This window comes from Leucopleurus acutus, assembly GCF_964270905.1.
Source record: "Leucopleurus acutus genome assembly, chromosome: 5".
In the NCBI taxonomy this organism is placed as follows: Eukaryota; Metazoa; Chordata; class Mammalia; order Artiodactyla; family Delphinidae; genus Leucopleurus; species Leucopleurus acutus.
In genome coordinates, this window is record NC_139147.1 from 54,596,238 (window position 1) to 54,621,292 (window position 25,055).

Below are 25,055 nucleotides of genomic sequence, written 5' to 3' on the forward strand. Positions count from 1 at the left end.
AATTGCAGTTTTCTTGCTGGGGTGGCTGATTAAACCCCTGGTTCATATGCATACTCATCTTCTCATCAAAAGGTCTTTTGGCCACACCCTTAGTGGTCTCTCCCAAACATGCTTGCTTATTTTTTGTAATATGGATAAGCTGAGAGTTTCCCAAATTTTAAATTTCTGCTTCCCTTTTGATTGCAAATTCTGTCTTTAAGTCATCTCTTTCTTCTTCACGTTTTACTATAACATTCGAGGGAAGCCAGATGGTACCTTCAACACTTTGCTTAGAAAAAGGTTCAGCCAAATAGCCAGTTTTGTTGGCTATTTCTATCTTGCACAAGATAGAACCACAAGTTCTGTTTTCCACAAAACACTAGGACGTGAGGGCAGTTTAGCCTCGGTCTTTGCTGCTTTTTAACAAGGATTGCCTTTCCTTCAGTTTCCAATAACATGTTCCTCATTTCCATCGGAGACCTCATCAGAATGGCCTTCACTGTCCATCTTTCCACCAACATTCTGTTCAAGGCCACTTAGGTGTTCTTTAGGCAAGACTGAGGCTTTCTCTGCAGCTCTTCTTTTGAGCCCTCACTAGAATAGCTTTTAATGGTCTGTTCACTCTAAAGTAGGCTTTTTCTAGCATGCACTTCAAAACTCTTCCAGCCTCTACCCATTACTGTCAGTTCCAAAGCCACTTCACATTTTTAGGTATTTGTTATAGCAGCACCACACTTTGAGTACCAGTTTTCTGTCTTAGTCAATTCAAGGTGCTATGACAAAGTATCACAGACTGGGTGGCTTGTAAACAACAAACATTTATGTCTCACAGTTCTGCAGGCTAGAAATCTGAGATCACGGTCACAGATGTGACTATGAATGACAAAGCTTCTTACTAGGAGAATTATTATTATTGTATTTCATATTTAGAAAGTTCCAAAGAAAATGGATGTTAAGTGTCTTTATCAAGTAGGTCTAAATTAACCTAAATAAATCACCAAAGCAAATATGTATGACTTGTGAATTGAAATATATTATTTATACCTTAGATATTATCTTTGTATGCATCTTAGAATTATTTGATTCTTTTTATTAAAACACTTTAATTAGATTTATTTGAAGTTGCACAGTACTGTATAGGTATCTCTTTCATTATTCAATAAGGGACCTATCCTCACCTGAGGGTTCAGGAAAACCTGTCTTGGAGGAAGTGATAGATAAGATCCGACGAGTAGAAAATTAGGTAGATTGGGCTGGGAGTGCTGGGAGGGAATGCAGAGGCCCCGAGGTGAGAAAAAGCAGGATGTCTAGGAGAAACTAGAAGAATAGTATGACTGGGTTTTAGAAAAGAGCGGGAAGGGTGGAATCATTGTGGTGGAAACCAGAATATGTGGTACCTTGTGTGCTTTGATGAGATTACTGCAAGCACAGTGGATAACATTGAAAGATTTTCAGCTAGAGAGTGAGGGGTTTGTATTTCTGTTTTGTAAAGATCAGTTTGGTTCCTACAGGAGGGATGCTTTTGAGGGAGGCACAAATGGGGATGAAGAAGTCAGTCAAGAGATTGTTATAGTCGTAGCTTAGACCAGGAGGTGGCAGTGAAGATGAGAAGAAATGGACTGATTTACCATGTATTTAGAAACTTGAATTAATGGTTTTTATGATTGACTAGATGTGTGAGAGTGAGACAGAGGAAACCACACATTAACAGTAACATCTGATGCATTGATGATATAGTGACAACTACCGAAACAGGGACAGCCCCAAGAGAAGCAGATCTGTTGGCTGGACTTCTGAAGAGAAGAATGGCGTAAGGTAATTGAAACCTCCAGAATGAATGATGTTAGCTAAGGAGGAATGTAGAGTGAGAGTAAATTTGACTTGGTAATCCTAGTCCAAGGCCTTGCAAGGAGACTCTTACCCCAAGAATGAGAACATGAAGAAGTACACACTTCTCACCTGCTCTTTGTTTGCTGTTGTTGTTGTATCAGTGTTGCTTTATAGTTTTTTAACTAAACTTTTAATTTCAAGATAATTGTCAATTCATGTGCAGTTATCAAAAATTATACGGAGAGATCCCATGTACCTTTTATTCATGTTCCCCCCAGTGATAACTTTTTGCAAAACTATGGTAAAATATCACAGCCAGAGTATCAGCATATATACAGACAATATGTAGAACGTTTCCATCACCTCGAGGATACCTCATGTTGCTTTTCTTATTGTCACATCCACTTCCCTCTTGCCCTCTCCCCCTTTATAATTGCTTGCAACCACTAATCTGTTTCCCATTTTGTCACTTTAGGAATGTTATAGAAATAAGGTTGTATGATACATAGTCTTTTGAGATTGACTTATTTTCATTCAGCATAATTCTCTGGAGATTCATGCAAGTGTGTGTATCAATACAGTTGACTCTTAATGTGGGTTTGAACTGTGCAGGTCCACTGAAACATTGATTTTTTTTCAGTAAATATGTTAACACAGTACTACACAATCTATGGTTGGTTGAAACCACGGAGGGTCGACAGTAAAGTCACACACAATTTTTGATTGTGTGGTGGGGAGAGGGGGTTGGCACCCCTAACCCCTGTGTTGTTTAAGGGTCAACTGTATACTCTGTGGTAAAATGTCTTTTCATTAATTTTGTTCATTTTCTAATTGGATTGTTTGGTTTTTTTACTGTTTTGTTTTGAGAGTTCTTTATGTATTCTAGATAATAGTTGTCAGATATGTGGTTGGCATGTATTTTTTCCCAATCTATATCTTACCTTTTCGTCTTCTTTATAGGGTTTTTGGCAGAGCAAAAGTTTTGAATTTTGTTGGAGTTCAGTTTATCACTTTTTCCTTTTATGGATTTTGTTTTTGGTGTCAAGTCCAAGTCCAAGAACTCTTTACCTAGCCCTACATTCTGAAGGCTTTTTTTTTTCCTCTTTTTCTCTTTATAGTTTTGTGTTTGACATTTAAATTCATGATTCATTGTGAGTTAATGTTTGTATAAGATGTGTTTCTTAGCTTGAGGTCCTTTGGATGGACCTATGGATGTCCAGTTGCTCCAGCACCATTGGTTTGAAAGCTAACCTTCCTCTATTGAGTTGCTTTTGTGCCTTGGTCAAAAATTAGGTAGGCATATTTATATGGGTCTATTTCTGGTTCTCTATTCTCTATTCTGTTTCATTGATCTATTGTGTCTGCTCCTCCAGCAATATCATGCATTCTTAATTATTACTGTAGCTATATATTAGGTCTTGAAATCAGATAGACTGATTTCATTCTTCTTTTTCAAAATTGTTTTAGCTATTCTAGTTGCTTGCCTTTCTGTATAAAGTCTAGACTAATCTTTATCTACTGCATCTTCAAAAATCTTGCTGGGAAATTTTTTTTAAAGGAATTGTGTTAAATCTGTATATCAGTTTGGGGAGAATTTACATTTTTATTATGTTTAGTCTTCCATTTCTTGAACACAGTGTATCTCTTCATTTATTTAGATCTTTGATTTTTTTTCATCAGCATTTTGTACTTTTCAGCATCCGTGTGTTGGACATATTTTTATTAGATTTACAATTAATTACTTCATTTTAAAAACTCCTGTACATGGTATTACATTTTTATTTTTATTTAGTTTTTTGGCTGTGCCGTGCGGCATGTGGGATCTTAGTTCCCCGGCCAGGGATAGAACCCGTGCCCCCTGCATTAGAAGCGCAGAGTCTTAACCACTGGACTGCCAGGGAAGTCCAATGGTATTTATTGTATTTTTAATTTTGGTGTCTACATGTTTACTTCTAGTATATAAAAACGTTAATTTTGACGGCCATATGTTTGTTGCTCATAAATAAAAATATAATTGATTTTTGTATGTTTAACTTATGACCTTATAAGTTCACATACTCATTTTAGAAATTGTTTTTATAGATTCCTTGGAATTTTCCATATAGACAATCATGTCATCTGCAAATAGGGATGGTTTTATTTCTTCTTTTCAGGATTATATGCCTTTTATTCCTTTCCTTGATTAACTGTACTGGCAGAACTACCAGCACTACATAATAAGAGTAATGAGAGTGGATATTTTTGCGTTGTTCCTGATCTTAGGAAACAGGCATTCAATGTTTTAGTGTTAGAATGTTAGCTATACGTTATTTTTAGATGCTCTTCATCACATTGAAGAAATTTTCCTCAATTCCTCTTACTGAAAATTTTTATCAGGAATGGATGTTGAATTTTGTTGAGTACTTTTTCTGAATCAATTGATATGATCATATGATATTTCTCTTTTTACCAGTTAATGTGGTGGATTATATTAATTGATTTTTGAATATCGAACTATCCTTGCATTCCTGAAATAAATCTCTGGTTATGCTATATAATTCTTTTTATATATTGTTGAATTCTATTTGCTAATATTTTGTTAAGGATTCTTGCATCGGTGCTAATGAGGGATATTGTTGTATAGTTTTCCTTTTTGGTACTATCTTTGTCTGGTTTTGGTATCAAGGTAATACCAAAATCATTTTTCTATTTTTAATTTCATTTATTTCATCTCTTTATTATTTCCTTAATTTCTACTTGTTTGGGTTTATTTGGATCTTTTTCAAGGTTCTTGAGGTGGAAATTTAAACTACTGATTTGGAAGATTTTCTTTTCCAAGAGAAAGCTACAAGAGTGCTACAGCCTCCCCTCTCAGCACTGCTTTTGCTAGTTTCCACAAATTTTGTTAGGCTGTATTTTCATTTTCCTTCAGTTCAATGTGTTTTTTAAAAAATTTCCCTTGAGACTTTTGATTCATGGATTATGTATAAGTATATTGTTAGTTTTCAAGCGTTAAGGAGTTTTCCTGTTATCTTTCTGTTAATGACTTATAATTTGATTCTATTGTGATCAGAGAACACACTCCTAAGATTTTAATTTCTTTAAATTTGTTGATGAACTTGTTTTATAGGGTAGCATATAGTCTTTCTTGGTATGTATTCCTTGGGCACTTGAAAAAGAATGTGTATTTTGCTGTTGTTGGGTCAAGTGTTCTATAAATGTTGATTAGATCCTGTAGTTTGATGATGTTGTTGAGATCTTGTATATTCTGATTTTCTGTCTAGTCATTCAGTCAATTCCTGAGAGAGGTTTGTTGACGTCTCACACTCTCATATCAGTTCGATAGGTTTTTATTTTACATATTTTATAGATCTGTTATTAGTACATACATATTATAGGATTGCTGTATCTTCTTGGTGGTATGACCCTTTTATCATGAGGCCCTTAATGTCCCTCTCCCTGTGTCTGGTGATTTTCTTTGAAGTCTACTTTTCTGATTAATATAGCATTCTTGCTTTATTTTGATTAATGTTTGCAGGATATGCCATTTACATTCTTTTACTTTGACCTACCTATGTCACTATATTTGAAGTGAGTTTTTGGTAGCATATAGTTAGGTCATGTTTTTTAACCCACTGCCAATCTGGCTTTTTAGTTAGTACATTTACTTCCTCTTTCTTTACTTCCTGCATTTATAATAAGTGTCTTAAATACTTTACATACATTTAGAACTGTATTAGACACTGTTATAATTTGTTAAAACCATCAAAAATAATTTAGAAAAGTCAAGAGAAGAAGGAAAGCATATTGTATTTACCCATATTTTTGCTTATGTTCTTTTTTCTTTTTTATATTCTGAGGTTCCTTCTTTTGTTTTTTCCTTTTTGTTTATTACATTTCTTTAGCTGCTCTTTTTGGTTAGGTCTGTTGGTGAAAATTCTCTTGAGTTTTCCTTCATCCGATAATGTCTTTATTTTCATTTCCTTCCTGAGGGGTATTTTCACTGGGTATAGGATTCTCGGTTGACAGTTCTGTTCTTTAAGCACTTGAAAAATTGCCACTGCCTTCTCATCTCCATGGTTTCTAGTTTGATTATGATGTATCTTGGTATATGTTGCTTGCCGGATTTGGAAAGTTTCCAACCGTTATTTGCTTGAGCACTTTCTCAGCCTTACCCTTTTTTGTCCTTCCTTCCTGGATTGCAATAACATGGATTTTAAACTTTTGTTATTGTTTCATAGATCCCTGAGGCTCTGTTTAGAATTTTTAGAAATTTTTCTTTCTTTTGTTCCAGTTGCGTAATATCTATTGTTTTCTTTTCTAATTCACTGATCCTTTCCTCTGTCACCTCCACTCTGCCTTTGTGCCCATTCTTTAAGTTTTAAATTTTGGTTATTGTGATTCTCAGTTCCAAAATTTCCATTTAGTTCTTTTTTATATCTTCTATTTATTTGCTGAGACATATTATGTTTTCATTTGTTTCAGGTATGTTTGCAGCTGCTCACTGAAACATTTTTTTAATAATGGCTGCTTCAAAATCTTTGTCAGATAATTTTAACGTCTCATCTTTAATTTATCATCTGTTAATTGTTTTGTTTGTTTTTTTTCATTCAAGTTGAGACAGTCTTGCTTTTGGTATGTGAAGTGACTTTCAATTGAAACCTGGATATTTTGGGCATTATCTTGTGACTCTTTGGATCTTACATAAACCTCCTGTTTTAGCTGACTTCCTCTGACACTGCTGTAGCAGGGGGAAGGAATGGCACCATATTATTGCTGCCAGGTTGGAAGAGAAATCTAGTTTTCCCCACTTGGCCTCCGTTGACATCCAAGGTAGAGAGGGACTCCTTGGTACTTCTGGGCAGAGGTGGGAGGTCCCATTCGTCAGTAGGCCTCTGAGGATACCACTGCAGCTGGAAGGGGCAGGAGTGTCTCATTACTGCTTTATGCATGGCCTCCACTGACACCAAGGGTCAGGGTCAGTGGTGGCCTCTTTACTGCTGGGCAGTGGTCAAAATCCTGATGTGTCTTCACTAGGCCTCTTCTGATACCACCCAAGTGGGGAAAGAGAGGGAAACATTATTACTGCTAGGTGGGAGATGAAAGTTTATGTCTGCACATGATCTCCATTGACTCTCTATATGGAGGGGGCGAGGGAGGACTTGGACTTGTTACTGTCTGATAGGATGAAAATCCCACCTCCCTACTCGTCCTTCTAACACTCCTCCATTGTGGGTGTTGGGGACCATAGTTTTTTCTGTCATGTTTGTCTCAGGTAGTACAGTTGTTGTCTAAAAGTTTTCTGTCTTGCTAGGCTTTCCTGGTCCTTTGGCTGGAGAGAGTGGACCTTTGTTGGGACTTTTTGGTCTGCGCCTCATTGGCATTTCTGGGTTGCTGGCTTCTTCAGTTCCAAGTCTCTAGGACATACAGGGTGAAAAGAAGAACCAGGGATCTCAAAACTGTGTTGCTCCTTGGGTCGTGAAGTCCCTAGCTAGCTTGCCTTTTTTTCCTCCTTTCAGAGTCTTCTTATGATTGTTTGATATGTAGTGTCTAGTGTTTTTAGTTGTATTTAGTGAGAGCATTAGGGATAAGTATGTTTGTATCACTTTTCTGGAAGTAAAATTTCCTCACCTTTCTCTTAATGTGGTAGAGAAGGTGAAAACACTGCAAAGATGGTATTATGGAGAACAGAGCTTGGAATTTCCAGGTGGAATTATTAACATTGGAATGGGTCTTCCAAAGACAGAGAGATTCTTACCTCAGGTAATTTGGATATCCTTCAGTTTGAAGGCCTGAGTTGATGCCTGGTAACTGACAGTGACACAGTGTTTTTGATTTTCGTTCCATGTGCTATTTTGGTCTTGGTTTTGTGTATACAATAGAACAGGAAGCATATTGGGTAAGATTACACCTTTCTAAGTCATTTTCAGTTCTGATGCTGTTTAGTTGATTCCACTGGGTTTTAGTGCAATGGGCCAAATGTCCTTTCAATCAGTAAATTGATACTATTCATCTCTTACAAATGCTTTTATTCATAAATACTCCAGCAATTTATTATTTTTTTTAAACTTTGGGCTTAAAACTTTTTGTTTATTAAACTTTTTAGATTAACTGGCAATAAAATTGGCTTTTGGTGTATATAACTCTATTTATTTAAAACATGAATAGATTTTATGTACAGTTCAATGTTCACATTTATAAAGTTCCACTCCTCCCCCTCCTTATGTTACTTGTAGTCATACCCTTCTCCCAACCCCAACTCCTGCCAACACTTTTTTTCTTCATTATAATAGTTTTGTCTTTTGGAACATGTGACACAAATTGACTCTTTTGAGACTGGCTTTTTTCACTTACTGTAGTACCTGAGGTTCACCCAAGTTGTTGCATCAATAGCCCATTCTTTTTTTCTGCTGAGTGGTATTCCATTATATATGTATTAGAGTTCATCTATTTACCCATCAGGTTATTTCCAATTTATGGCAATCATGAATAAAGCCACCATAAGCATTCATGTAGAGATTTTTGTGTGAACATATGCATTGATTTCTCCTGGGTTAATACCTAGGAGTAAGTAGGATTGAACGTTTATATCATAAGCACATATTTATATGAGGAATATCCAAACTTTTCCAGAGCACTGTACCACCTTTAAGTCCTTTCTTTTTTTTTTGTCATCTTCAAGAGTGTTTGCCTTCACTTGTTGGAGGATTTTAAAAATCTTTGTCAGGGGGGCTTCCCTGGTGGCGTAGTGGTTGAGAGTCCGCCTGCCGATGCAGGGGACACGGCTTCGTGCCCCGGTCTGGGACGATCCCACATGCCGCGGAGCGGCTAGGCCCGTGAGCCATGGCCGCTGAGCCTGCACATCCGGAGCCTGTGCTCCGCAGCGGGAGAGGCCGCAAAGGTGAGAGGCCTGTGTACTGCAAAAAAAAAAAAGTCTTTGTCAAATAATTTTGACATCTGCATGCATTGTTTCAGAATTGGGGTCTGTTGATTATCTTTTCCTATGCAAGTTGAGATTTTTCTTTTTTCTTCATACATTGACTGACTTTGGGTTTTATCCTGGACATTTTGATTGTTATGAGACTCCGGGTGTTTTTATAAAGTCTATGGAAAATTGTGATATTTTAGTTTTAGTAGGAAATTGATTCAGTTAAGTTCAGGATTCAAGTTCAAGCTGGATATCTGTGAATTGTTTTCTAGGTCAGTTCTGTTTTGAAAGCCTTTTCAGTGTTATTTGGATTTGTCTTCTTATTTGCCACCCAGTGGCCAATCTGAGAATTGAGCCATGCTCTATCCAGTAGTTCAGTTCTCAATGTCCTTGTGTACTGCTTAGGGTCAGATCCATGCGTGTGTAGCTTGGGATGAGACCAAGAGTTAATAAAGAACTCCTCTTTACCATCTCCCACTTTCATTTTTTTTTTTAAGTCTTTATTGGATTTGTTACAATATTGCTTCTGTTTTATGTTTTGGTTTTTTGGCCCTGAGGCATGTGGGGTCTTAGTTCCCTGACCAGGGATTGAACCCACACCCCTGGCATTGGAAGGCGAAGTCTTAACCACTGGACTGCCAGGGAAGTTCCCCACTTTTCATTTTGATTCTCTGGTTGGAAAGCTGGGGCTTTAGTTACCATGGTCTCACTGTGCACGTCCCATGATTGTACCCGTGTCTGGGAGTAAGTGGTGGGAGGATAAAGAGGTGGGTTTGCCCCACCCTCTTGGAACCAATCAGAGATGAAGGTTCCCCTTATTCAGATTTTTTGTTCCTTTTGGTTCCTGTTTTTGCTGCGTCTCTCTGCTACCACAGAAGTGCTAAAAGTCCAGCACATGAGAGAATGGAGAAGATGGTACTTCAGAATTTGTTGTTCTTCCATTATTTTCCTGCTACTTAGATAGCTGTGGCATATATTCTGTCCAGGTTTTATAGCTACATTTAGTGGGACAGACAAGGTGGAGTATATTTACTCCCTCTTACCCAGACTGGAACCCATTGGGCTTGCTTTAGTGTTGAGATAATTAATGGAAAGAGCAGAGGTAGGTCCAGGTTTTGTTGGTGTCTGAGGGTCATACAATTTGGAGGCCCTCTTTTAAGAAAAGGAAGACGAGTTATGAATATGCAATTAGGCACATTGTTCTTGGGTTGGGCTGCGAAAGTGAAGGACTCTGAAGCTTAAGCTTCACTGGCATTAATAAAAAATCTGCCTTTGGGGAAAAGATAAAACACGAATAGATATTGATTATGGGTCAGCATTATACAGGGTGTTTTTTATTCATGTTTTTATTTAATATTCATAAAAATAAAAATGCAACCCATTTATCCCCATTATGCACATGAGAAAAATGGATTTAGAATGTTTAGATTCTAAATCTAATGTTTAGATTTAGAATGTTTAAATCATACAGATATAAAGGGCTTAATAACTCTAATTCCAAAGCACATGGTCTTTCTCCTACCCATAGTACTTTGTGAAATAGAGATTAGGAGAACCAGTATAGGCTCATGGTTAAGAGCATAGGATCAGGAGCCAGACTGCTGCTGGGGTCAGTCGTGGCTCTGCTGTTGATTATGTGTGTTTTTGAGAAAGTTCCTTAACCTTTCCTTACCTCTATATGTCTGTAAAATGGGGGTAATAGTACCTACCTCCTAGGTTGATGTGAGGATTAAATGGTTAATATTTAATATGATTTAGAATAGCTTCTGGCATATAATAAGTGCTTTTTATCCACCATTTACAACTGTGCATTTAGATAAATTAAGTCAAATTGTATGTGCTGTGTTAGCAGCCTTAGTTCTTGAGCTACAGAGGCAAATTATAAGAAAAGGGAATTTTTACTTATACATAAGCCATATTACATATTTGGAACACAAGCTGAGACATAATCATTAGTAAAATAGGCTACGTATTATATAATCGATACTTTTATTTTCTGTGAAGAATTAAAAAATATTTTTTTTAAGTTTAGGGATGCTAATCTATTTAACAAGCAAAGCTAGAAGAAATGTTCTATATGGGTGATTTGAAAATCCAGACTATTACAAGTTAAATGTTTTGGGGAAATGGCCAAATAATAACACAGAGGTAGAAAAGCTCTACAGAAAGAAAAATATCCTTCTTCCTAGATATATTTAAAGTTTTAAACACTCCCAGGCTCTTCTGTAAAATGGAGACAGTAGAAGCATCAGTCTGTATTAGTTACCTATGGAAGTATAACAGATTGACATGAAACTTAAAACATTTATTATCTCACAGCTTCTGTGGGTCAGGAATTTGGGAGTGGCTTAGCTGGGTGACTCTGGGCAGGGTTCCTGTGAAGCCTTGCCTGGGGTGGTGGATTACTTTTAAGATGCTTCACTCACAGGCCTGGCTAGATTGTGCCTGGTTGGCAGGAGGGTTCATGAGCTTCCCAGTCACATGGACCTTTTCTTAGGACTTACAGAGTGTCCTCATGATTTTGCATCCCCCAGAGCAAGGAGTTGAAGAGCCATTAAGGCAGAAGTCACAGTGTCTTCTGTGTGACCCAGCCTCAGAATTCTCTTTGATTTCTTCAGTACCCTGTTGGTTACACAGGTGTTCCCTATTCAGTGTGGACGGGGGGACTTCTAGGAGGCGGGGGGGCCATCTCGGAGACTGGCCGAGACTTTATCTTATAGGGTTATTTTAACTATTAAATGAGATTATCCCAGTGAAGCTTCTGGAAGCTAGTAGGTACCCTATGCAATACCTGTTTGATTAGTGTGTTTTTCATTGCCGGTCTCGATCAATAGAAATCAGTTTCTAGATGTTTCCCAAATGCACAGGAAGCTTTATGCTTCTTTATGGAAGAGAGAATTCTGATGAGGAAAGTCTTCAAACTGTTCCTGTAATTGTTAATTTGTTTAGAAGCTAGGGTGATTAGTGTTTGAGGCAAGAATATTGATAAATACTATAAGCAAGAATTTTGACTCACAGTGAACTCACTTAATTTTATTACCACCTAGCATGTGATCATGGAGGAAAAACAGTGTATTTTAAATCTGATGCATGCATTTTTGTATGTGATTGTATATTACTTAAGTTCTACTTTTGCTAAGGTTAAACAGGTTCAAAATATTTTTTTCTTTTCTACACGCACTATATCTTACCGTTGATGATGATATAAGTATGGCTTATTTTGAGGAGGACATTTACTAAATTATTTAGAAAATGATAAATAGCAAGAATGTACAATGGTTATTTCTGTTTGTTGTGAAAAAGAAAGCATGACGAGAACTCTCTTATTTAATGGTTTTCTTTCAATGGTGACATAAATATTTGGCCACTGGAGGGCTCCATATTTTAAAAAATTATATTAACAGACAAAAATGCTCACTGCAACAATTTTAAACAGTACAGAAAGATTTAAAGGGCTCCTTATTTTTTAGTAAAGATATTGAATTAAATACTTGCTGGTTATAAATGAAAACTGTGTGCGTGTGCAAGTAAAGTGTATTTAATAGGGGTTTGCTTCCTCCTTTTTCTTACATTGGAATGAAAATAAAACATAGAATTTCTTCATAAATAAAATATCTCCCAACTCTGATATCAAAATATAAAACTAGTCGCTTGAAAGCCCCTCAGTAAACAAAGAGGTTGAGATAGATTAAATATTTTTTTCTCATCTTTCTCTCCTATATCTACTATTTTTATGTGAGGAAACATCTTATTTTAGGGTTCATTGAGATTATTTCCATTTAGTTTAATGAACTTTCAGTATGTCAGTGAATGCTGTGACATAGTTAATAAAATTCACAGAACATTAGGAGACATTTTGAAAATTGAACCAAAAACAAAAGTAGATGTGGCATCAAATAATTGGCAATCACCGATTTTTAGAGTCTTTATATTTGATATTAGCATTTCTTTGATCCAGATGTGTAGTTTACATTGTTATGCACTGAAACCTGAGCTTCAGGGTTTATTTTCCAGTATTAAAGTAAAATGAGAACTTATTTTATTTTATTTTATTTTATTTTTTTTTGCGGTACGCGGGCCTCTCACCGCTGTGGCCTCTCCCGTTGCGGAGCACAGGCTCCGGACGCGCAGGCTCAGCGGTCATGGCTCACGGGCCCAGCTAATCCGCAGCATGTGGGATCTTCCCGGACCGGGGCACGAACCTGTGTCCCCTGCATTGGCAGGCGGACTCTCAACCACTGCGCCACCAGGGAAGCCCTAAAATGAGAACTTAAAACATTGAGAAATTAGAAACTCTTATAACAGGTGTCAGTACCTGAAGGTGGACTCTTTTTGTCTAGAAAAATTCTAGATAGGAAACTACCATATTCCTCAACAGCATTTTTACTTCCTTGATCTCTCCAACTTGAAAGAAGTGTTTTGATTTATTTATAATTGTGAAATGTTTCCTTTTTAAATGTTTGATCTGAACTTGGGGAAGCCTGCAATTTCTAGGGTAGTTAAGCATTTTTTTCTCCTGATAAGATGTGGGTCTCTTTGTGCTGAGCTTGCAGAGCTGAGGCTGTCTGTTTTAGGTGATGTGAGTAGCTAAGCTCCCCAGTTATTCAGTAGCTTTGTCCCTTAGCACCTCCTCTTCATAAAGGAAGCTGTAATGCTAATTAATTGCTAATGAGGGGGAAACAAACCAAAACCAAAATTAAACAAAAGTAAAAAACAAACAACTTCTAAACCTGTTCATTTGAAAACTATCCAGGGTCTATGAATATATAAATCCCCCAAAATATGAATACAAAAATCATGCAAGGTAGTAGTCCCTAAGTTAGTACTAATTATGCACATGTTTTTGAGGCACCGTATGGAATGATTTGTTTTTTTTAAAAAGCCACCACAGGCATCCTCACTGATTATTCTCATTTAAGTGGTTTTATTCTTATTTTAGTGGTTTCAGGATAGGAAGTGCCTGGGCCTCTGCATTTTTAAAAGTGTCTCCTGTGATTGTGTTTTGTTGTCTGGGTTGAGAGTGATTGACTCAAAAGGAAGCTGCATTGTGGGAACTTTTTGAGGCCCCTTCAAGTTCTGATTAGTTAAACAAATGTCTCAGAGTAAATACAGCTACTCTTTATATTTGAATATGTTCTCTCCTCACCCTCAACTTACCCCCGAAGAAAAAAACCGAACTTGGGTTATTTCTGTTGCTGACATTGCCTCCATTAATTTGAATTGAACCACTTAAATTTCTGGGGTAAGGAGTGGGGAAAGTGATTCTAGATTTTCAGATAGGGTTTGCCTCATCCTGATGAGTTTGTCATTTCTGTTACCCACTAAAGCAGTTAGTTTATCTTTTCACTTTTAAACCAGTTCTAACAGAAAATAGGATATGGTCTGGTAATTCTGTGAGTGAAATATGTTTGGGCATGTAGAGATCTTTTTTGCAATGCTTAGGGATTGTAAACATAAGGAAAAGTGGAAGAGCAATTTATGCTACCGGCAGGCTATAGGGTGCTGTAGGGTAAGGGGACTTCAGGATCAGCAGGCCCCCCGGACAACAGGTCGCACCAACTTTTCAAAATACTCAACAGTGTCAGTCATGGGTAATGAGCCCTCATGCTTACTTTCCTGACTGTTCTCAAAATGATGAGGGAAATGTCCAAAGGCAGGCTGTGAAGGTTCCCTGAGATTTCAGTCCTGGGGCCCCTGTCCTCCCCATTCTTCAGAGGTGAGGACCCTGGATGACACTTCTCAACCACAGGTTTAGCCTGTGCGTGTTGGGATGACTCACAAATCCTGCTGTCTCCTCCACTTTTTTCTGGTTCACTCCATGTAACAAAGAGGTCACAACTGGGTCTCTGCCGACCAGAGCAAACCGTTCTGCGATCTCCTCTGCCCTAACCATGAGGACGCCCTGCTTTTCCACCACAGTAGGGCAATATCACCTTGTCCCTCTGCCCAGGCCTCCAAGCCCTTGGGCTCATTTTGGGCTCTTCCCCCATTTCACTCAGCACATCTGACTGTTGCCTAATCACATCTACCTCATAAAGTGCCCCGGGCAGGCAGTCATGATAGTAAACTACTTGCATGAAAATAGTGAAGATATTTAGGTGAAAAGGAAGAAGAAGAAAATTACCATAGACTATCTGTATGGTGGGAGAAGGTTAAGTGTTAGGAAAAAGATAAAAATTTCAAGTAAGTCTTCTGGTTTAGGGTATCTAGAAGATTTGAATTAAGCATTGTGTTTGGTATGTAGTCTAAGTTTTATTCTTGCATGTTTGGACTGGAACCATTCTTTTTGCTTGGAATTAGCTTAAAAAAAGAAAAAGGAAAAGCTGATAATTTAAGACAAGCTTGGGGGTTCTGGTTTGTTTTTAAAGACATTGTCTTTTTTAGGAGGAGGTCTCGCATATAAATATTACCAGTGCATGCATTCTTCTTGCTATTTGTGGATTATCCATAGCAACCTAGTGACATTTCAATCAGATCAGTTTTCCTTAGCTACCAAAGACTCCTTAACTTCTCTCCAGTTGCTATCTTTCTGACCTGTATTTAAGAAATGTAAAATTGATTTTACTTTTAGTTACAAGAAAAAGCTATAGTTGTTATTTAAAATTTTATATATTTGAAAACTTTTCAAATTATTTTTGCATATATTTTATCACTTTAAGAAAATTCATTTATGGGAAGACAGAGTATTCCAAAGTGAATTGAAAATGGTTTTCAGAATACTTAATCTAGTTAATCTAGTCTTCCATAAGCATTGGCAACCAAGAGCTGGCTAGTGGGAATTACAGATCCTAGTGGGAATCTTCTGTGGCATCTTAGAAATGCTTGTTTCTACTTGTTTGTTACTGCTTTTCTGTTTTTGGAAGTGTCTACGTGTATCTACTTGTAATTTAAAGTTCATTTTTATTGAGGACATATGATTTCTAAAGTTAAGGTTGTGGGAGTTTGTTTTTTGCTTTTATGTCAGGTGTTTGGGATAACCTTCAGAGAAGGGTTCACACAATAAAAATGTACAATTGCAGAAAGAACTCACCGGGTGGATATCAAATTAGTTATCTGTACAGTGGAATTTTAACTGAAAGGGAATGTCCTCTGGCAGGGGAACAATGGAACAATCCCTTAGGAAGTCAATTATAAGGTATGTTAATCCTACCAAAATATTAACCTCATGATCTTCAATGCCAGGGTGTATTCTCCACCCTGCAGGTTCAGCTAAAACTACGCCAAAAGACAAATTTCGTAAGATAATGAAATAAAAATGTGGACCTAAGTCTGTAAGATACAAATTAAAAAATAAAATCCCTAGCCAAATGTGAGTGTCTGACAAATCCTTTGCTCTCTTACAATTAGTAGCCTAGTCTTTTGGGATGTTCATAAAATAATGATTTAAAAAATACACATTGAGAAGGCATGTGCTTAAATGATTTACCCATCTGGTAATTTTTACTCTGAAAATTTTTTTCATATTTGTGAAGTTGATGAGTATAACTGTACTATTGGTGGCTGTGTCTTCTTAATATATAAAATAAAAAAACTTATTATATCAATTACTGTAATAATTTTTTTATAGCTTTGAATGTCTAAAAAGTTTTGGATTTCAAAGAGCAGTTTTATGAAAATAATAGTACTTCATATTTATTTTTAATTTCTTATATTAAACCATTTTGGATTCAGTATAACAATATGAACATAAGCTTAGTAGGTGATTGAATTGTATTAATATTAAATCTTTTGATTTTATGAAATGGTCTGTGTAGACTTTTAATAGAAACTAGCATCAGATCAATTTCCAGTTCCTTAAACAGTTTGACTAATAACTAACATTCGTTATGATTTAAAGTGCATATAGCCTAAACTTTCCTTTGGTATGTTACTGTACTAGCACATTTGGCATTTGGATCAAGGGCATGGAGCTGTGGTTGCTGGGCACCATGACTGCTGGGCATGATGGATTCCAAGCCTCATGGCTTCCAGCTTTTATTTGCTTTGATTTCAGAAAGCTAGAGAATCTTGAAATGTTTGGATCTTAGACTCTAAGGCTTAGCGACCAGCCCTCAGCGCCCATACAGTAACTCCTAAAGTTTCTGTTCGAACATCTCCATTGATGGATAAATATCCAAGAGAGACTCACTTCACTTTCGGACAGATCTGATGGTTAGAGAGTGTTTCCTCATACTGAATACCTCAAACTGCCTCCTAGAAACATCTGTTAATTGATTCCCATTTTAAACTCTGAAACGACTATATAAAATTATGTCTTTGATGCCTCTTCTTTATAATACCCCAAAAGGATTTGAAAACAGCACTTCTTTTCCAGAGTAATATTTTCATTGCCTTCAACCATTTTGCCCCTAACAGGGTTGCTTAGCTCCTGTCCATAATCTCTCAATGATCGGGTCTAGAGGCACTTTAGTTCTTTCTGTCCTCACTTGATAAGACAGACAGCACCATGTAGAGTGGGCTCTCATTCCTTCTTGCTGGACAGTGTAGTTCTACTAAATTCGATTTCCTTTTGAGTACTTTACACTGCTGACTCATATTGCAATAAGTCATTTTACATGCTTTTCAGTTAAGGTAAGGATCCCCTGTTTGCTACTTTCAGACTTTTCTTATCCCATTGATGCTACTCATTTTAGACTAACTGTTACATTTCGGTGGTATAAAAGCAGATAGGGACTTCCCTCGTGGTGCAGTGGTTAAGAATCCGCCTGCCAATGCAGGGGACACGGGTTTGAGCCCTGGTCCGGGAAGGTCCCACATGTCGCGGAGCAACTAAGCCCGTGCGCCACAACTACTAAGCCTGTGCTCTAGAGCTCACGAGCCACAACTACTGAAGCCCGCGCACGTAGAGCCCGTGCTCCGCAACAAGAGAAGCCAACACAGTGAGAAGCCCGCGCACCGCAACGAAGACTAGCCCCCACTCACCGCAACTAGAGAAAGCCCGTGCGCAGCAACAAAGACCCAGCACAGCCAAAAGTAAATAATAATAAATAAATAAAAAGCAGACAAAGAGGAGATGATGATGGTTACTTATAGATTTGTGGATGTGCTGTCATTGCTACCTACTCTCATTACTCCACAGTTAGAGATTTTTTACTTGGACATAATGCTTGTTACCATGCATATTTTACTACTTGGTAAACATTCTCCATCATTGATGTAAAAGCAGGTTTTGATGTGGAGGATGATGGAGTGAAACCTGCTGGTACCTGTGGTGACGTGAGGAATATTTGGAGGAGGGGAGAAGATTTGCGAAGAAAGTTTGAGGACACCAAACCTCAGCTTTAATTTTTTAAAAAATTTTATTTATTTATTTTTGCTGCGCTGGGTCTTCGTTGCATCACGTGGGCTTCTCTAGTTGTGGCGAGTGGACTCTCTAATTGTGGTGCGTGGGCTCTCTAGTTGTGGTGCCTGGGCTCTAGAGAGGGTAGGCTCAGTAGTTGTGGCACGTGGGCTTAGTTGTGGTATATGGGATCTTAGTTCCATGGACCAGGGATCGAACCCAGACCCCCCTGCATTGGAAGCATTAAGTCTCAACCACTGGACCACCAGGGAAGTCCCCTCAGCTTTAATTTTGCTTCGCACCATTTCTATAGTACGTTTCTTCTTCTAATTTTAAATCTTTATGTCACAACATAAGCAAACAATTCTGTGTGTTTGTTGAGACTCTGCTGTGTTGACTGTTCAACACTCAACACTGAGTGTTCATGGGACAGAAACTATGTTGGTTTTTTTGAACCTTATACATTGAAATTTAGATGGCTTGCAGCTGCTTTGTAGTCTCTTTTTTAAAAAATTAATTTATTTTATTTTATTATTTACTTTTGGCTGCATTGGGTCTTCGTTGATGCGCGTGGGCTTTCTCTAGTTGCGGTGAGCGGGGGCTACCCTTTGTTGCAGTGTGCGGGCTTCTCACTGCGGTGGCTTCTCTTGTTGCGGAGCACAGGCTCTAGGTGCACAGGCTTCAGTAGTTGTGGCACGTGGGCTCAGTAGTTGTGGCTTGCGGGCTCTAGAGCACAGGCTCAGTAGTTGGGACGCACGGGCTTAGTTGCTCCGCAGCGTGTAGGATCTTCCCGGACCAGGGCTCGAAGCCGTGTCCCCTGCATTGGCAGGCGGGTTCTTAACCACTGTGCCACCAGGGAAGCCCCCGCTTTGTAGTCTCTGAATGATATTTCATATGGTATGTTGGGTATTGTCAGGTTTACATTAGCCTTAGCAACTCCTTCTCTCTCCCTGCCCCAATTCCTACCATCCTCTTTACCAAGCGTTGGGTGACCCAAGTTTAAGGTGGTGTTGACGGTGAGGTGGTCAGAGAGTTGAATCTTCAACTACGTTTTGCTCTGAGAGGGGGTGGAAAACTTAGCTCAGGAAATAAATAGAAGAAAAGTATTATTTGAGTTCTCATATTCGAAATTCAAAAGAGATTTTCCTCTTAACAGCATCTGTCCTCTCCTCTGCCTCTGTTTATCTGATGTACCATTCTCAGTTCTGTGTAAAATTAGCACATATTCAGAATACTCAGTAAGCGCATTAAAATTATTGCTTTGGAGGAGTGGCCAAGATGACAGAGTAGGAAGACTATGAGCTTACCTCCTCCCATGGGCGCACTAAAATTACAGTTATCTACAGAGCCACTGTTGATGAGAAAGATTGGAAGACTAGCAGAAAAGATCTTCTACCACTAGAGATATAAAGAAGGAACCACAGGGCTTCCCTGGTGGCGCAGTGGTTGAGAGTCCGCCTGCCGATGCAGGGAACACGGGTTCGTGCCTCGGTCCGGGAAGATCCCACGTGCTGCGGAGCGGCTGGGCCCGTGAGCCATGGCCGCTGAGCATGCGTGTCCGGAGCCTGTGATCCGCAACGGGAGAGGCCGCAGCGGTGAGAGGCCCGCGTACCGCAAAAAAAAAAAACCAAAAAAAAAGAGAAGGAACCACAATGAGACAGGTAGGATGGGCTGAGGTGTGATATAGTCAAGACCCATACCCCCGGGGGAGGGGAGGGGAAGGGGGCCTGCAAATGGGAGGATTACAATTACAATTGCAGAGCTTCTCCCCAAGGAGCCAGAGGTCCAAGCCCCACATCAGGATCCCCAACGAGGGGATCCTACCTCGGGAAGACAAACTCCCAAAACACTGGCTTTGGAGGCCAAGTGGGACTTACTTTCTGCAGACCGACAGCTGTGGGAAATAGACTCCGTTCTTAAAGGGCGAGCACGAAATCTCACACACTCCAAGACCCAGGGCAGACGTGGTAATTTGAAGAGTCTGAGTCAGACCCACTTGCTGATCATGGAGGGCACCCAGAGAGGCAAGGGGCAACTGGGACTGACCCTGGGGAGACAGACACTGGCAGCAGCCATTTCGGGGAGCTTGTTGTACTGCAAGGAAACTGGAGCTGGGAAGCACCATTTTGGAATTCTCCCTGTGGCTTATTAGTACTGGGACTAGCCCCACCCACCAGCCTGTCAGTGGTTCCAGCACTGGGATGCCTCAGGCCAGGGAACTAGCGGGAGGGTGGGGGGGAGATGATGGGAAGGGACATACATAGCCCCACCCACCAGCAGCACAGCTGCCATAAGATCCCCTGAGCCCACAGCTGCCCCAGGACCAAACCCTGTCCGACACTGGGCAGGCACTAACCCCAGGACCCTCTGGGCTTCAGCCCCATCTACCAGTGGGCCAACGCCAGCTCCGGGACCCCCAGGGCCTTGCAGCCCGAGACACTCAGACCTACCTCTGCCCACCAGAGGGCCAGCACTAACTCCAGGACCCAGCCTCATCCACCAGTGGATGGGCACCAGCCGCGGGACTACCACAGCCCCCCAGGCTGCCTTGTCAAGAACCAGCCCACCCACCAGCAGGCCAGCACCAGCCCTGGACCCACTCCCCAGCCCCGGCCCTGTACACGAGCAAGCGAATACCAGCTCTGAGATACCCTGGACCACTCAGCCAGCCGTCCTGGGATCTAGCCTCAGTTACCAGTGGGCGGACACCAGCTTTGGGATACCCTGGACCCTATAGCCAGCAGTGTCAGGAAGCAGCCCTGCCCACCAGCCAGCCAACACTAGATCTGGGGCTCCTGATGCCACAGCCACCCACCCTGCAACCTGGCCCTGCCCACCAGTGGCTGGCATCCTCCAAATAAGGCAGAGCCCGGCAGCAGCCAACTGGACTGGGGGCCAGCCACACCTACCATACTGCCCACGGTAGTCACCCAGCCACAAGAAAAGGACCCATGCAGCCCACAATGGTGGCACCCCTAAGACATATAGCTCTGGTGACCAGAGGGGAGTGTGTTTGCTGGGACACATAGGACGTCTCCTACAAAAGGCCACTTCTCCAAGGTCAGGAACCATAAACCAGCTTAACCAAATACATAGAAATAAAAACAGTGTATTACGCCAAAATGAGGTGACAGATGAATATGTTCAAAACAAAGGAACAAGCTAAAACCCCAGAAGGACTAAGTGAAGTAGAGATAGGCAGTCTGCTCGAGAAAGAGTTCAGGGTAGTGATCGTAAAGATGATGAAAGAACTAGGGAGAAGAATGGATGCACAGAGTGAGAAGTTAGACGTTTTTAACAAAAGAATATATAAAGAGCAACCAAGCAGAGATGAAGAATACAATAACTGAAATGAAAAATAAACTTGAAGGAATCAACAGTAAACTAAATGATACAGAGAAACGGATCAGCAAGCTGGAAAACTCGCTGATCTGAGTGGAAATCACTGAAGCTGAACAGAAAAAGAGTGAAAAGAGATGAGGACAGTTTGAAAGAGACCACTGGGATAACGAGCCTACTAACATTCACATGATAGGGGTCCCTGAAGGAGAAGAGAAAGAGAAAGGGGCAGAGAGCCATATTTGTAGACATAATAGCTGAAAACCTCCCTAACCTGGAAAAGGAAACAGACATCCAGGTCCAGGAAGCACAGAGCCCCAAACAGGATCAACCCAAAGAGGACTATACCAAGACACGTAATTAAAATGGCAAAAATTAAAGATAAAGAGTGAATATTAAAAGCTGCAAGGGAAAAGCAACAAGTTGCATACGAGGGAACTCCCATAAGAGTGTCAGCTGACTTTTCAGCAGAAACTCTACAGGCCATAAGGGAGTGAAACAATGTATTGAAAGTAATGAAAGGGAAAAACCTACAACCAAGAATACCTGGCAAGGCTTTTATTTAGATTTGATGGAGAAATCAAAAGTTTTACAGACAAGCAAAAGCCAACAGTGTTCAGCACCACCAAACCAGCTTTACAAGACTGTTAAAGGGACTTCTCTTATCGAAAAAGAAAAGGCCACAACTAGAAACATGAAAATTACAAAAGGGAAAAAAGCTCATTGGTAAAGGCAAATATATGGTAAAGGTCATAAGTCAGTCACATACAAAGCTAGTAAGAAGGTTAAATGACAAGAGGTATAAAATCATCTATATCTACAATAATTAGTTAAGGCAAACAAAAACAAAAAATGTGAAATATGTAAAAACCAGTTTATTTTTATTGGAGTATAGTTGCTTTACAATGGTGTGTTAGTTTCTGCTGTACAACAAAGTGAATCAGCTATATGTGTACATATATCCCCTCCCTCTTGGACCTCCCTCCCACTCATTAAAAAAAACAAACCCAGTAAGCATTGGGGGGGAGAGTAAAAATGAAGTAAAAATGTGTATGAGCTTAAGAAATCAGCAACTTAAAGTAATCACGTATATATAGATTGCTATATATAAATCTCATGGTAACCACAAACCAAAAATCTATACTAGATACACATACAAAAAAAGGGAAAAGAATCCAAACATAACACTAAAGTTAGCCGTATCACAAGGGAAGAGAGCAAAAGAAGAAGGAACAAAGAAGAACTACGAAAAGAACCCCGAAGCAATGAACAAAATGACAAAAAGTACATACTTATTAATAATTACGTTAAACACAAATGGACTGTGTGCTCCCATCTAAAGATGTAGAGTGACTGAATGGAATATTGACCATAGAAAAGAATGAAATCTTGACATTTGCAATAACATGGATGGACCTAGAGGGTATTATGCTAAGTAAAATATGTCAGACAGAGAAAGACAAATACTGTATGATTTCACTTATATGTGGAATCTATAAAACAAAATGAATGAACATAACAAAACAGAAACAGAGTTACAGGTACAGAGGTACAGAGAACAAGGAGGTGGTTGCCAGAGGAGAGGGTGTTGGGGAGAGGAATGAAATAGGTGAGGGAGATGAAGAGGTACAAACTTGGAGTTGCAAAGTAAATGTCAAGGGTATGAAATGTACAGAATGGGGAATATAGTTAGTAACTATATATATATATATAAAATATCCTTGTATGGGGACTTTTGTACTTTGACTTAGCATGGTGATCATTTTGAAATGTATAGAATAATCACTATATTGAAATGTATAGAAATAATGAATCACTAGGGATATAGTGTACAACATGCTGAATATAATTAACACTGCTCTATGTTATATATGAAAGTTGTTAAGAGAATAAATGCTAAGAGTTCTCATCACAAGGAAAAATATTTTTTCTCCTATTTCTTTAATTTTATATCTGTATGAGATGATGGATATTCCTTAAACTTATTGTGATAATCATTTCACGATGTATGTAAGGCAAACCATTATGCTGTACACCTTAAACTTATAGAGTGCTATATCTCAATTATATCTCAATAAAACTGGAAGGACAAGAGTCAATAAAATGGAGGGAGGGAGGGGAATGGGAGTGGAGTATGGGATAAAGGGAAGCTAATTAGTTAATTAAGACTGTCTTGTTAGCTACAGTGTTGAACTGTGTTGCAGATTTTATTATAAATAAATTACCTTCTATTCAAGTGTGTATCTTAGACTATATCTGGAGGATTCCCAAAAATTCATTATATGAAACTCTTGACGCTGACTAGATTCATTAAGACAGTGAATCATATTCCAGAATCAGAATCTGAGATATATTCCTATTCTTCCTGTTACTGTTCACCCCAAGTAGAGTAATTGAAGTAACTGTGTTGTCAAAGCAGGGATTGACATTTACAGAACACTGTATAAGCCTCCTTAGTATAGCTAATGTTTGGAAATATATTCTAGGTCTGATTTTACATTTAAATGATATTTCTTTCTTTGTATCCATCTTACATCCAAAGTAAGAAACAAGTGCTTGTGTTGTTGCTTTTAAATTATAGCAAGTACTCTCTGGAATCAGAGTAACGATAGAATTCAACACTTTGGAGTTGAGGTTGTATGTGTTCATTCATATGTGAACACATCACATATATTATTGTCAACTTTTATGAAAGGGCTGGGTCAGGTAAACTTATATGAGAGATTTATGAAGAAAATAATTTCCAATATATTGTATGATACCCAACTCTTTGGTTCTTTGTGACTATTCCTATCTATAAAAGTAACTTAGGGTGCAAGGAAGATTCCCTTTAAAATTTATATTCAGGCTGTTACCAAAAAGAAATAATAAGTGTTGTAGAGAATGTGGAGAAAAGGGAACCCTTATATGCTGTTGGTAGGAATATAAATTGGTGCAACCACTATGGAAAACAGTGTATAGAGATTCCTCAAAAAATTAAGAACAGTACTACCATATGATCCAGTTATTCTACTTCTGGATATTTATCCAGATACAAAAACACTAATTCAAAGAGATATATGCACCCCTGCATTCATTGCAGCATTGTTTACAATAGCCAAGGTGTGGAAACAACTTGTGTCTACCAATGGATGAATGGATAAAGAAGATCACACACACACACACACACACACACACACACACACACATGCAGACACTGAAATACTATGCAGCGATAAAAAATAACGTGAAATTCATTAATTGAATTTGCCATTCATTGCAACATGGATACCTATAGGGTATTATCCTAAGTGAAATAAGTGAGACAAATACTGTATGATTTCACTTATATGTGGAATCTAAAAAATAAAATAAACAATAAGCTAAACAAAAACAAAATCATAGACACAGAATAGATTGGTAGATACCAGAGGGACAAGTGCTTGGGGGTACAGTGAAATGGGTAGAGGGGATCAACTGTATGGGGATGGATGGTAACTAGACTTAATGTGGTGACCACTTTGTAGTGTGTACAAATATTGATTTATAATTTTATACACCTGAATTTTATATAATATTATATACCAGTTTTACCTCAATTAAAAAATGATATTCAGAATAGCTTTCATGTCATTATATTTTACTTTAGTTCTTTAAAAATTGGTTATTTTTCCAGAAATTTGTATGGTAACTCTCACTAAAGCAAAGCACTGTATTCCCAACTATTCCATGTTTTTTTTT

The 25,055-nt window shown here is 38.8% G+C and overlaps 1 protein-coding gene across 5 annotated transcripts in view; it reads left to right on the plus strand.

Moving 5' to 3' along the window:
- Positions 1-25,055, plus strand: part of BBX (BBX high mobility group box domain containing) — a 282,354-nt gene that overhangs the window by 82,753 nt on the left and 174,546 nt on the right. Inside the window, exon 1 of one of the 5 annotated variants that reach the window (XM_082839831.1) lies at positions 1,331-1,794. The exons of the other annotated variants lie outside the window; for them this stretch is intronic. The gene's annotated coding sequence lies outside the window, so the exon portion shown is untranslated. Of the gene's footprint in view, positions 1-1,330; positions 1,795-25,055 lie in introns of those variants that run through there. 5 annotated transcript variants of the gene reach the window in all.